Source organism: Macrotis lagotis, chromosome 1, assembly GCF_037893015.1.
Source record: "Macrotis lagotis isolate mMagLag1 chromosome 1, bilby.v1.9.chrom.fasta, whole genome shotgun sequence".
Classification (NCBI taxonomy): Eukaryota; Metazoa; Chordata; class Mammalia; order Peramelemorphia; family Peramelidae; genus Macrotis; species Macrotis lagotis.
Genome location: NC_133658.1, coordinates 635,315,521 through 635,327,051, shown reverse-complemented (window position 1 = coordinate 635,327,051; position 11,531 = coordinate 635,315,521).

Sequence of the window (11,531 nt, the reverse complement as noted above, 5' to 3'; positions counted from 1 at the left end):
GATTCCACCTCAAACCAATCACATTGGCTAATCTGACAGAAAAGGAAAATGATAAATGTTGCAGAAGATGAGAAAATTGCAACAATAATGCAGCAATAATGTTGGTGTAGTTGTGAAACGATCCAACCATTCTGGAGAGCAATTTGGAACTATTCCAAAGGGCTATGATATTGTGCATGCCCTTTGATCCAGCAATACCACTACTAAGTATATATCAAAAAGAGTTTATTTTTTTAAATAAAAGGAAAAAGAACTCACATATACAAAAATATCTATATAGACGCTCTTTTTTTGTGGTGCCAAAGATTGGAAATTGAAAGAATGCCCATCAAAAGGGGAATGAGTGGCTGAACAAGTTGTAGTATATGAATATAATGGAATACTACTGTGTTTTATGAAATGATATGCAGGAAAATTTCAGAAAAACCTAGAAAGATTTACATAAACTGATGCTAAATGAAGTGAACAGAAGCAAGAGGCCATATGCACAGAAATAGCAACATTGCGTGATGATATACTATGAAAGAGTTGATTCTTCCCAGTAGTACAATGATCCAAGACAATTCCAAGAGACTTATGGAAAATGTTGTCCACATACAGAGAAAGAATTATAGAGTCTAAATGCAGAGTGGTATTATTTTCACTTTTTTTGTTGTTTCTCCTCATCCCCACCTCTCACAGTGATTTTTTTTTCTTTCTGTTCTGATTCTTATTTCACAATGTGACTAATGTAAGGGGGGAAAAAAAAGAAGAGAGAAGAGAGCACAACTATACCTCGTTCCTTTGCAGAGCTGGCAGATCTACAAATACGGTACATCACATATATTTTCAGACTTTTTTGCCTGTTTGATAGACTTTTTTAGGCCATTACACATAACAAAAAATAATCATTACAACAGAAAAAAGATGGCAAAAAAATAAAGAGATTTGAGGCAGAGCCAAGATGGCAGAGAATAGGCCAGAATTAGAGGAGCTCTTCCACCATTCCCCTCTAAGCAACTTTAAAATAGTACTCCAAATCATGTTTTGGAGCAACAGAGTCAACAAAATATTAGGAGACATTTTTCTAACCTAAAACAACTTAGGAAGTTCACAGAAGTCTATAAAACTGCAGTGGGAGCAAGTCCAGACCATGGCAGAAACTAACTAGTGAACATTGGAGGAGGCAATTAGAACAGGCATAGCAGCAGCAGCTTCAGAAGCTCTCAGTCCAGAGATGGGAAGGGAATTAGAAAAGTGGTCAGAAAGAAATTGCCAAAGACCCTTAGTCAGCATTGGTGGCAGCTGGTGCTGATAGCTCTGTTTCTCTAAGCCATTCTGGGTCATAATTCCAGGGGAGAGTTAATGATCAGTCACAAGGGAGCAGGAGACTGTTTTTCTCCCACAGTTGAGCCATAGCAAAATGTTCTCCATACTTTACTATTCCAGCTCATGAACACTCTCATATGAGAATAAGTCCATGAAACAAAATACTCCCTTATGTCACTATTTATACAATCTGTCCCTTTTGAATAAGGTTATACTCTTCCATGAAAAGAAAACTAAAGAGGTAGCTAGGTGGCACAGTGTATGGAGCCTTGGCTCTGCAGTCCAGTCAGGAGGACCTGATTTCAAATCCAGCCTCAGAAACCTAACTCTTACTTAGCTGTGTGACCCTGGGCAAGTCACTTAAGTGGCCTTGCAAAAAAAAAATTTAAAAAGAAAAAGAAAAGAAAAGAGAACTAAAGTATGAATTTACTCTCATATTTGGCAAAAACATTTTTCTTGGTCTCCTTAATACTAATTCCCTCCCTCTGGATTTTACTCCAAATTAACCTATTTATATCATTGTTTGGATGTTGTTTAATCTTTCTTTATTCTCACTGCTTAGTTAGCAAATAATAAGTGCTTAATAAATCCTTCTTTATATATCTTGAAACTTAGATTTAAAAAGGGCAAAGGTAATGAAATAAAAGGGGAAAAGACAGAAGATAGGGAAAACTGATGGGGGAAAAATTATAACCCATTTCTTAATCACTTCTTAAGCTTTGTGATGAGTAGTTACATCAATCTTCATCTGAGATTGTTTTTCTCCAAAGGATCCAGAGACATTCATATTTACTCCTTGGTCCTTGCTCCACATAAATGTGGCTATTTTAAGAATATTTTCCAATTGTAGCAGGGTTCTTACTGTTCAGATTATCTTCTCCTTTATCATAATTCAAATCTCACATTTTATGTCTTTTCTTCATGAACTTCTGCAACTCTGTTTTTTTTTTACTGATATAAAGTTTTGAAGAAAGATTTTATTTCCCCTTCCAGCTAAAATAATGCCTTAGCAATGCCTTATCCAAGGTCATCTCTGATAAGTTTAACATTGTATTTTATCAAGTATCTTTCAAATTCTATTGACATTGTAGTTTATTTTCTGATTACTGACCAACTATTTAAATTGGAGGTTATCACTAAAACTCATCATTAGAATGCTACACTTTTAAAATTGCACAAGAGAAAATTAAAATCGGCAGCATATATAACAATTTTTAAAGTTTTCAAAGTATTTATATATACTTTCTTATTTTATTCTCACAAAAAATACAGAAAAATACAAACTGCGAATATGTTCATTTACAGATGAAGAAACTAAGGCAATGGGAAATTAAGCCAAGTGTTCAGTCAAAGAGTAATTAAATGTTCAAGATAGTTTTTGACTCTAGGTCTTTCTGAGTCAGGTTGAATTGTATCCACTAAAACAGTTAATAATCAAGAAGTAAAATTATTTTGGTTGCCAGAGTTTATGAAAAGGAATGATGGCAGTGATGATGATGATAATGACGCTAATGATGACAGTGGAAATGATGATAAAATAATAATAAGATGAATCAAGTATCAACCACACAAAGTCAAACTGACTATATTACGAAGCAATTGGACTGCAAAGTCCAAAATTGCTAGCCAGGATGATGAGTAGCAAAGTCTCTGATTTATGATTGTTTTGGCAAGAAATATGAAAATCTAAGGAACTGTATTCTAGAAATACCAATAACTGGGTTGGCACACTGGCCAATGTCATAGAACTACTCCTTGTAGTTTAAAAAATAGGATGTAGCATGTAATTATAGGCGAGACCTACTCAAAATAATTCTTGACACAAACAAATTCATGACAATTGCTATTCCTTCATGGTCTAGTATAATAAAAGGGAAGATTTATTCAAATACCAAATCAGAAATTCACCCAAATCTGTTGAAAAGTTCTCAGTGCAAATGCCATTGTCCACTACAGAAAGCAAACCATGGATATTCATGAAATGGACCGAACATATTGCTACTTTTACTATGTGCAATATAGCTTAATAAACTGGAAACTGATGTGACACTTATAATCAAGAACTTCATACTTTGCTTTGGTCCGTAGTATTCTCAGCATCAAGTCATACAACAATATGCTGTTGACAAGTTCAGGCACGCTTAAGAAATAACTACATGCCTGAGTCCAGTTTTAAAGAAATCATATGTGAATGAATGGAAGGCAGGCATTAAGGGAAATCTGAAGAGGGCAGAATTAAGGAATTTGAAATCACTGATATTAACTTAATTAAAAAACAGTAATACTATTTAAAATGAAAGAGGTAACAAAAATGCAGGGATGACAAATCAATTTGAAAAGGAGATGGGCAAACTTATCTTGGAATTAAAAAAAACACCTTTTTAAGTTTGACAGCTATGCGACCAATTGTATCAAAGCAGAATGAGTTAAAAAATCTAACATTTACTATAATCATCAGCAAAAAATATTCTACTATAGTATTTGATAGAAAATGTAGAAATAGTACATATGATAATCACTTCTATATTATAAAGCAAAAAAGGAATGATATGCTATCAAGGAATATATCTAACAATAGGCGTCAAACAACAGGGTAGTAGAAGTGATTTTTTTAAAATTATGGTAAGGCACTAAACTATTATATTAATATCTAGCTAGTATGTATAGTTGAAAGTTTCAAAATTCATCCAAATAAAGTCAAGAAAAGAAATAAATATCGAGAAGAAGTGGATCAAAAAGATAAAGATTTCCTAAATCGTTAATAGAAAACATGAAAAGTACAAGGAAGAAAATATCAAAGCAAAACATCAATCTAAAATTTCACTAAAGAAACAAGAAACAAATAAAATAGAGATAGCAAGATCAACTAAAGAAAAAGAAGTGGAAAATAACTGATTATGTATATGCTTACATGAAGCCTAAACAATGCCAATTGAAGCTAGATTCAATGGAAAAATAAAAAGTTTATACCACTCTTTACATAATGAATGTCTAAAAATTTTTTTTAAAAGTTAGCTTAAGGGGAGTGACTGAAACTCTAGCTTTTTTGTACTGTTAGAAATGGAAAGAACCAGACAAGATACACAGTCACTGGCTCACAAGTTTCCCAGTAACTTAAGAACAAAGGACTTTTTCAATTTACTCTCAGATATAAGGGTGATCTCATTATTATATTTAAAAAATGTCAATGATGAATTTTTCTTTTATATAAGTTAAATTTATTCCAGTATACTCCTCTCTTCACTTTTCCCAGTGAACCATTTCATATGACAAATATTTCTTAAAAGAGTAAAATCAGTAAATCTAATAGATTTTAAAAATCTGAAAACATTTGCAATGTTCCATATGCATTTCTTATATCCGTAAAGATTGGAGAGGGAGATGTCTTCTCATGTGTTCTCTCTGGTGCCATACATGTTCTTTTTAATTCTTCACCATTCAATTTTTCTGTGATTGCTAAACTTTCCTTTAAATTGTTTTTTCAATATGTGTAAATATATATGTGATGTTATTGTCACTATTAGCATTACTCTGAATCAGTTCATATGTGTTTTCCCATGCTTCACTATATTTGTTATTTTTTACATTTCAGTAATATTCCATGACATTTATTTAACATGATTTGTTTAGCTATTACTCAATAAATGGGTATTTAATTCACACCATCATTCTTATCAGAATGCATTACATAACTAGTTGGACCAAAAAAGAAAGAATATCAGTATCTACACGAAATAGAGTTTAATTAGATAGATTTAACTTATACAAAGCCTTCACATTTTGCATCATATGCAAACACACAAATGATAAATATTCAGAAGAACACAATATATCAGCTAAATGACAAGGGTATGCCAAAAAACGTCCCAGGGTGTACAGAAGAACTTATTATTGATTGAATAATTATTGAACAAGACATTTGAAAGTGTCATAATATTTATACTGCCATTATTATCACAAAACATTTGACTCTATTTCACATTCTTGTCTTATATTTATACTGCAAATATAAAAATAACCCTGAGAAGTATGAGAATAAGAGTATTTTATGTCTACCTAGAAAACTGACCTTTATTTATAAAGTATTTGAACCAAATCAGTTAGTACTGTTTTCCTTATATGAATAACTATATGGTTTCAACAACAAAAGCAAATCATCATCAATGACAAAACACAAATTAAATAGTTCCTTCACCACAGTAAATTTTTCCTTAATGATTTAGATATCATGATAAATATAAAATTATTAACATGGCAAGAAAGTAGTAGAAACTGAAAGCTGTCCAGTTCAATCTAGAAATTAAATGGAAACAATGGATGATGCTCCTTTTTTAGGAAAAACACATTGAGCATAAAACTATCAAAAAGGAAACAGACTAAATATATTAGATATCTTGTGGTATTCTGAAATCAAAGCTTAATATGAAGAATAAATGTAAGACAATTAATATTTATACTATCCTTATCGCAATCTACAGTTTTGAATGTAAAGTATTTTGAAGTTATTATAACAAAACTTTGTTTAATAATAATGAAATATAATAACAATTTATACTTCCTAGATTAGAAGGAGGGAGTGTATTGATAGACATTTTCAGTACAGCACCTGATAAAAACAGGTCAAAATCCTCAAAATATTATTTTGAATGAGCAAAAATCACCTTATCAGTCAGTAGTTAACACTAATTATAGGAATGATGTCTTGAGTTTGTCTAATTTAACAAAAATTCTTTAGATCTAGATGGAACCTATGATGCAGTTATGATAAAAAATGGAATCAAAAGGCCCTCTATGTGTGATAACCACATGAACTCAATCAACAATATATCAAATAAAATGTAATGAAAAAGTTTCTGAGTTAAGCAGATGTGTTTGTGGAAGTGGCAGGGTGTATGGTGGCAATTCAGGATCAAATCATTGCTACCAGAAATTACAGAATTGTTATCTCTAAGGAGCCCAGGCTTAGTGAGCAATGGTAAAGACTGATGACTGCCCATTCATAGGGAACCTAGAACAGCTAATGATTCTAGATTACAAGCCTATGGACTTTTTAGAGAACAGTCTGCACATAAACAGGTGGAATTCTCTGCTTAGTCTCTTTGCTTTCCTGTTGGATAAAACCATTTCTCTATTTTCAAGATGCTAGGGCAGTATTAAGCACTTATAACTAATAGCAACCCTAATGCTGGGATTTTCAGAGCTTTCTAGATTTATTCCTTTTGCTAGCTACTGAAGTAATGTGACAATCTTTCACTGAAAAGCAGTTCACTTTAATCATGGCGTATGCAAAGTTATTCAAGTCTAATTCCTTGACTGAACACTGAAGTAAGAGTAGACTCTTTAAGTTAAAGGTAGTGCCCTTTAAGCTTGGATTATTTCAAGCTATTCAGGTCTGTTCTATATGAGTTGTGAAGGTTTTTCTGCTCTTGAGTGACAGGGGACAGTAAAAGGCAGCACAGGAAGGATTTTGAGCTGTTTTCCTCTGGCTCAAGGTATAAATACTAGAAGCATGAAATGTAGCCTTTCCCTAACTAGCTCTTTTCATAACAGGATTCTTCTTTGCCTAATCAGCTCCTAGGATTAAGGCTTTCCTCCAATCACATCAGCTCGCTGGATCAGCTCTAGAGCCAGCTGTCTCTAGTCAGTGGCTCCCAGATTCTGGAAACTCCTCAGGTTGATCTGTTCCTTAGCTTTGATAGTTTCTGTGTTCTATCTCTTGCTGTCTTGGCTTCTGTAAACAATATCTCTCATTTTCTATTTCTCTCTGCTTCTAATCTGACTTCTACTGCACATCAAGATCTTTTCATTGAACCTCTAACTCAGGATAAAAACCTCAATCCCACAATTATGGCACATACAAATAGTTAATACAGAATAGTTTGGTAGTACAAAAACAATTCCTGCCTTCTCTTAATTTATATCCTTTTCTCTAATCCACCCCCAGAATCTATGCACACCAATAGAAGAACATGTTCTAGGTTTATGGACAAACTGTTATGATTTTATTATTTCTGGTTCTTTGTTAACCAATTTTATTTTATGAATATTATTGCTTTTGTTATTTCATTTAATATTTGTTTTATGATTAAAAGTTAATTTATTATCTTAGCTCATTTGTAGAAATGGGAAGCTTAATAATAGGGGCTCAGGTATCTCAGGCCAGTGTAGAAATATATTTTCTTAAACCAACATCATTCACTGAGTAACTCTGTTACTGTTACCCACTCAGTTACATGGAGCTACTCACACTGAGTAACAGTTTGTTAGCCATGATGCCCTCCTCTCCCCGCATCCTCTGGGAAAACTACCTAGATCTGTCAGCTAAAGTTCAGGTTGGGATGCCTGAGATTTATACTTTTGGTTTGTGCTTATACCTTTAGTGCTCTAAGCACAGTGTCTTGCACATAGCAAGGTCTTAATAAATGCCTATTGACTTTACCAAAGAAAAATACAGGCATATTCAAATCAAGCATATCCACTTAAAACTTAACTCATCTCTACTCTGTCCACTACTTCATCTTAAAGTCAATTTTCCTTGGACAAGATTTCTCACAGATGGTCACATCATTTTTTATGGCTGCCCCTTTGACCTAGATTCTGAACTTTTCCAGAGCTAATACAGCATTTCAGAATTTCAAAATGCTTAGGAGGCAAGCATTAAATGCCAAAGAGGAAATACCTTTCTTGGGCAGTTTTTATCTAATACCCCCCCACAAATATTCTATTATTCTCACTCTATTTTTCCTGATTTTCCCATCTTCCTTCAAATCTCAGCTAAATTCTCACCTTCTGCAAGAAGTCTTTCCTGCCTTTCCCCATATACAAATATGTATACGTATATGTATACATATAATATATGTTTTCTTTCTGCAATTATCCCTCCATTATACCTCCTGTATTTATTTGTAAGTAGGTGCTTAATATATAATTCTTGTTGCTGTTGTTTTTCCCATGATTGACTTTGTTATGAAAAGGGAACGTTTCAAAGGGATGAGCAATTCAAATTGTGACGCTGTCTTTTAACTTCTGGGAGAACCTGGGTAAATTACTCTCCTCTTTGCCTTCAGATTCTGCAGGTAATCTAGCCTTTCTAAATAGAGTTGTTCTATAGTGTTCCCAATAGAAATTATCACTAAGAATCGATGTTTCATGCAGTTTTCTTTAAAAGGTTATAAATAATTTTATTTTTTCCCTTTTTATGATTCAGATTCCACACAAAATAAACAGACCTGTTTATATGTTCATTTCCTCAATTTAGATTTATATATAGGTTACATAATATATAAACTGTATACCTTTAAATGCTTTAATTATTTAAAATATGAATTTTTAAAGGCAGACACCTAATGTTACTTAAATGTACACAGGTTCTGTGGTTTAATAATAACATCTGTTTTTATTTTTCAGCCCCCAAAGTGCGTTTAATCTGTTCTTCCTTTATTTGAACTTTTCACATCTGCTTCGGCTCGGGTCCCATAAACTAAATACCAGATCTTTTTTCCAAAAGTAGGAAGTCTACCTGTAGTAGTACTGTTCCAGTGGAAAAGATCTGTTTTTAATACCGGTCAAAAATTTTAAAAGAATAACAAAAAATAAACTTCTTACCCATAATGCACTTTTAACTTTTTTTTCTTCTAACACAGGGCCATTTTTACAGTGTAATGCTGCTCAGACATGTAAAACTTAAGATGATCAATTAAAATGCTGCCAAATAACCTGGTATGCAAGATATGCCTTTTTAATAAAAATGAAAAAATGTTTTCTATGCTTGAGCGGAATTTACACCAATCATGGTCAATAACTAACAAAAATAAGTGTTTTGTTCCTTTATTTATTTGAATAATTCCAGTCTTGAAAATCTTTGAGGGATTATCTTTCTATAATGATTTCCCAGGCCTCTCTTTTGCTTTTTGGGGATGGAACAAGACTTCTACTTTATCATAACCCCAATGAACATAAATACCTCATAATCAGATATTCAAAAATCAATATTTTGGAAACATAAATGTGATGAAAACAAACAAGATTTATTCTTGCATGAATTTGGTTGTGCAGTGTTATTGAAGAAATGACTAGGTTATATCTGTGTTAAATGCTTTTCTCAGACTGAAAGATTAACTTGCTGATCCTTTATCAGTTTTTAAGTAAGATTGAGTGAGGCTTGATATTCAGACCTTATATGGACAAAGTTTAACTGATTTCAAATTTATCCAGACAATAGATTTCATCATTCTCTTTAGTGCAGTTGCTATTTGAACTATACCAATTACTTTTATTTTAGAAATTCATTTTGAGGATAAACTACCTTCCTATTACACATTTGAGTTAACATATTATCATGTGGATCTTTTTTAACAAGGATATCGGGATGAGTCCTAAATAATATATCAAGACAGGAACATACTGCAATGATAGGAACATCTACCTAGAGTTTAATTAGATAAATTTAGGCTGTCTGGACCTGGAAAAAATGAAAAAAAAAATCCTTAAACTATATACAATTGTGCTTAAATTATTCAGATCATTTCTATGTCTTTGCTGCTATCTCATATCTTGCTTCTGTTGAAAATCTGAGAATCAGGGTGCCTAATATAGATATAAACTAGTATTTAACTCTTTAAAAATCAAGAAGCATGTTACATGTATTACCTGATTATCTCTTTGCCACAACCCCCTCATATTTTAACAAGTTTATTATTCCCATCTTACAGAAAAAGAAGTTAAGATCCATAAAAGTTAAGTAGCTTACTTAATCAAACAGGATTCAAATGCAGGACTTCATAATTCCAGGTTGGGGACTCTAGTCATTGCCCTATTCCACTTCAATAAGAGTTAGGTCCTATTCATCTTTTCCTGGGCCCAACAAACAATTCCTGTTCCTCTGGAGCTTCTCATGATTGTTGTGGTCAGACAATGAGAAACCCTCATACTTCTATGACTTTCCCAATTTCCCCTTAATGTTAGTTCCTTCCATGTGAGATTAAACATCCTCCCTCAATTAACTGTGTATAAAAAGATCTTGTTTGAACATAGTGGCTTGCATATGGTCTTCCCCATTAGACAGTGAGCTCCTTGAGAGTAGAGATTCCTTTTTGGCTTTTTTTTGTATTCCTAGTGTTTAACTATCTGGCACATCTGATCTTCAGTATGAGTCAACCAAATCTGAATAAAAGATTTTAATACATCTTGGTAAAATTTTTAAAAAATTTAAAAAATAAAAAAAATTTATTGGGGGACATTCTGCTTCTGCCACAAATCACAAATCTACTTATTCATCTCTCACCTCTTTCCAGAATTGTAGTCCTTTATCTACAATATCTTAATGGGTACCTCCACCTAAATATCCTATAAACATCTTAAACTCAATACATCTAAAACTGAACTACTTATCTTTTCCTGACACTTCCCTCACCTCCATATTTACAAATTCACTTGATCACCACTGTAGTTTAGGTTGTCATCACCTGAACTGTGAGGCAAATATAAGAGTCTCCTATTGATTTTTACTCCATCTTTCATGCTCTTAGATTTTTATTCTAGCCTCCATGATGTTCTTAAAATTGTCTCTAGTTTCCATATTCCCCCATCCTCAATTTTCCTATCAGAATCCTCAAAACTGCCAAAATAATATTATGGAAGAATAAATCCAACAATGTCACTCCTTTGCTCAAGGAGCTTCCATGGCTTCCTACTCTTCTTTTTTAGAATTGAAAATCAAAGTAGTTTAATGAAGGGCACATTTTGGTTCCACTTGTCTCACAAAGAGGCCATCATAGTGGATACATCTCTAGTATCTTCTATAGGAAGGGAAGCAGGGAGAGAGAGAGAGAGAGAGAGAGAGAGAGAGAGAGAGAGAGAGAGACAGAGAGAGAGACAGAGAGGAGGGGAGGGAGGGAAAAGATAGGAGGTTAGAACTGTTTCTATCTGTTTCTTCATATATTGTTAGTCTAGGAGATGTAATTTTTAGAATCAAGATAAACTTTCAATCACTATTTCTTAATGGGGAAAGGAGGACCTCAAGTTTTCTATCCAAGGTTTGATTTCCTTCCTATTAATTTCCATTTCATTGTAGAAAAAGCAAACAGCAAAGAAAACCATTGATCCAAATTGATAGCAAAACAGAAATCAGAGATACCATACATGTGAGCATATCAGACATTACAAAATAAAGGAAATATCCATCACAAATCAGTTATCTCAGTTCAATCATCTCAGATCTCACT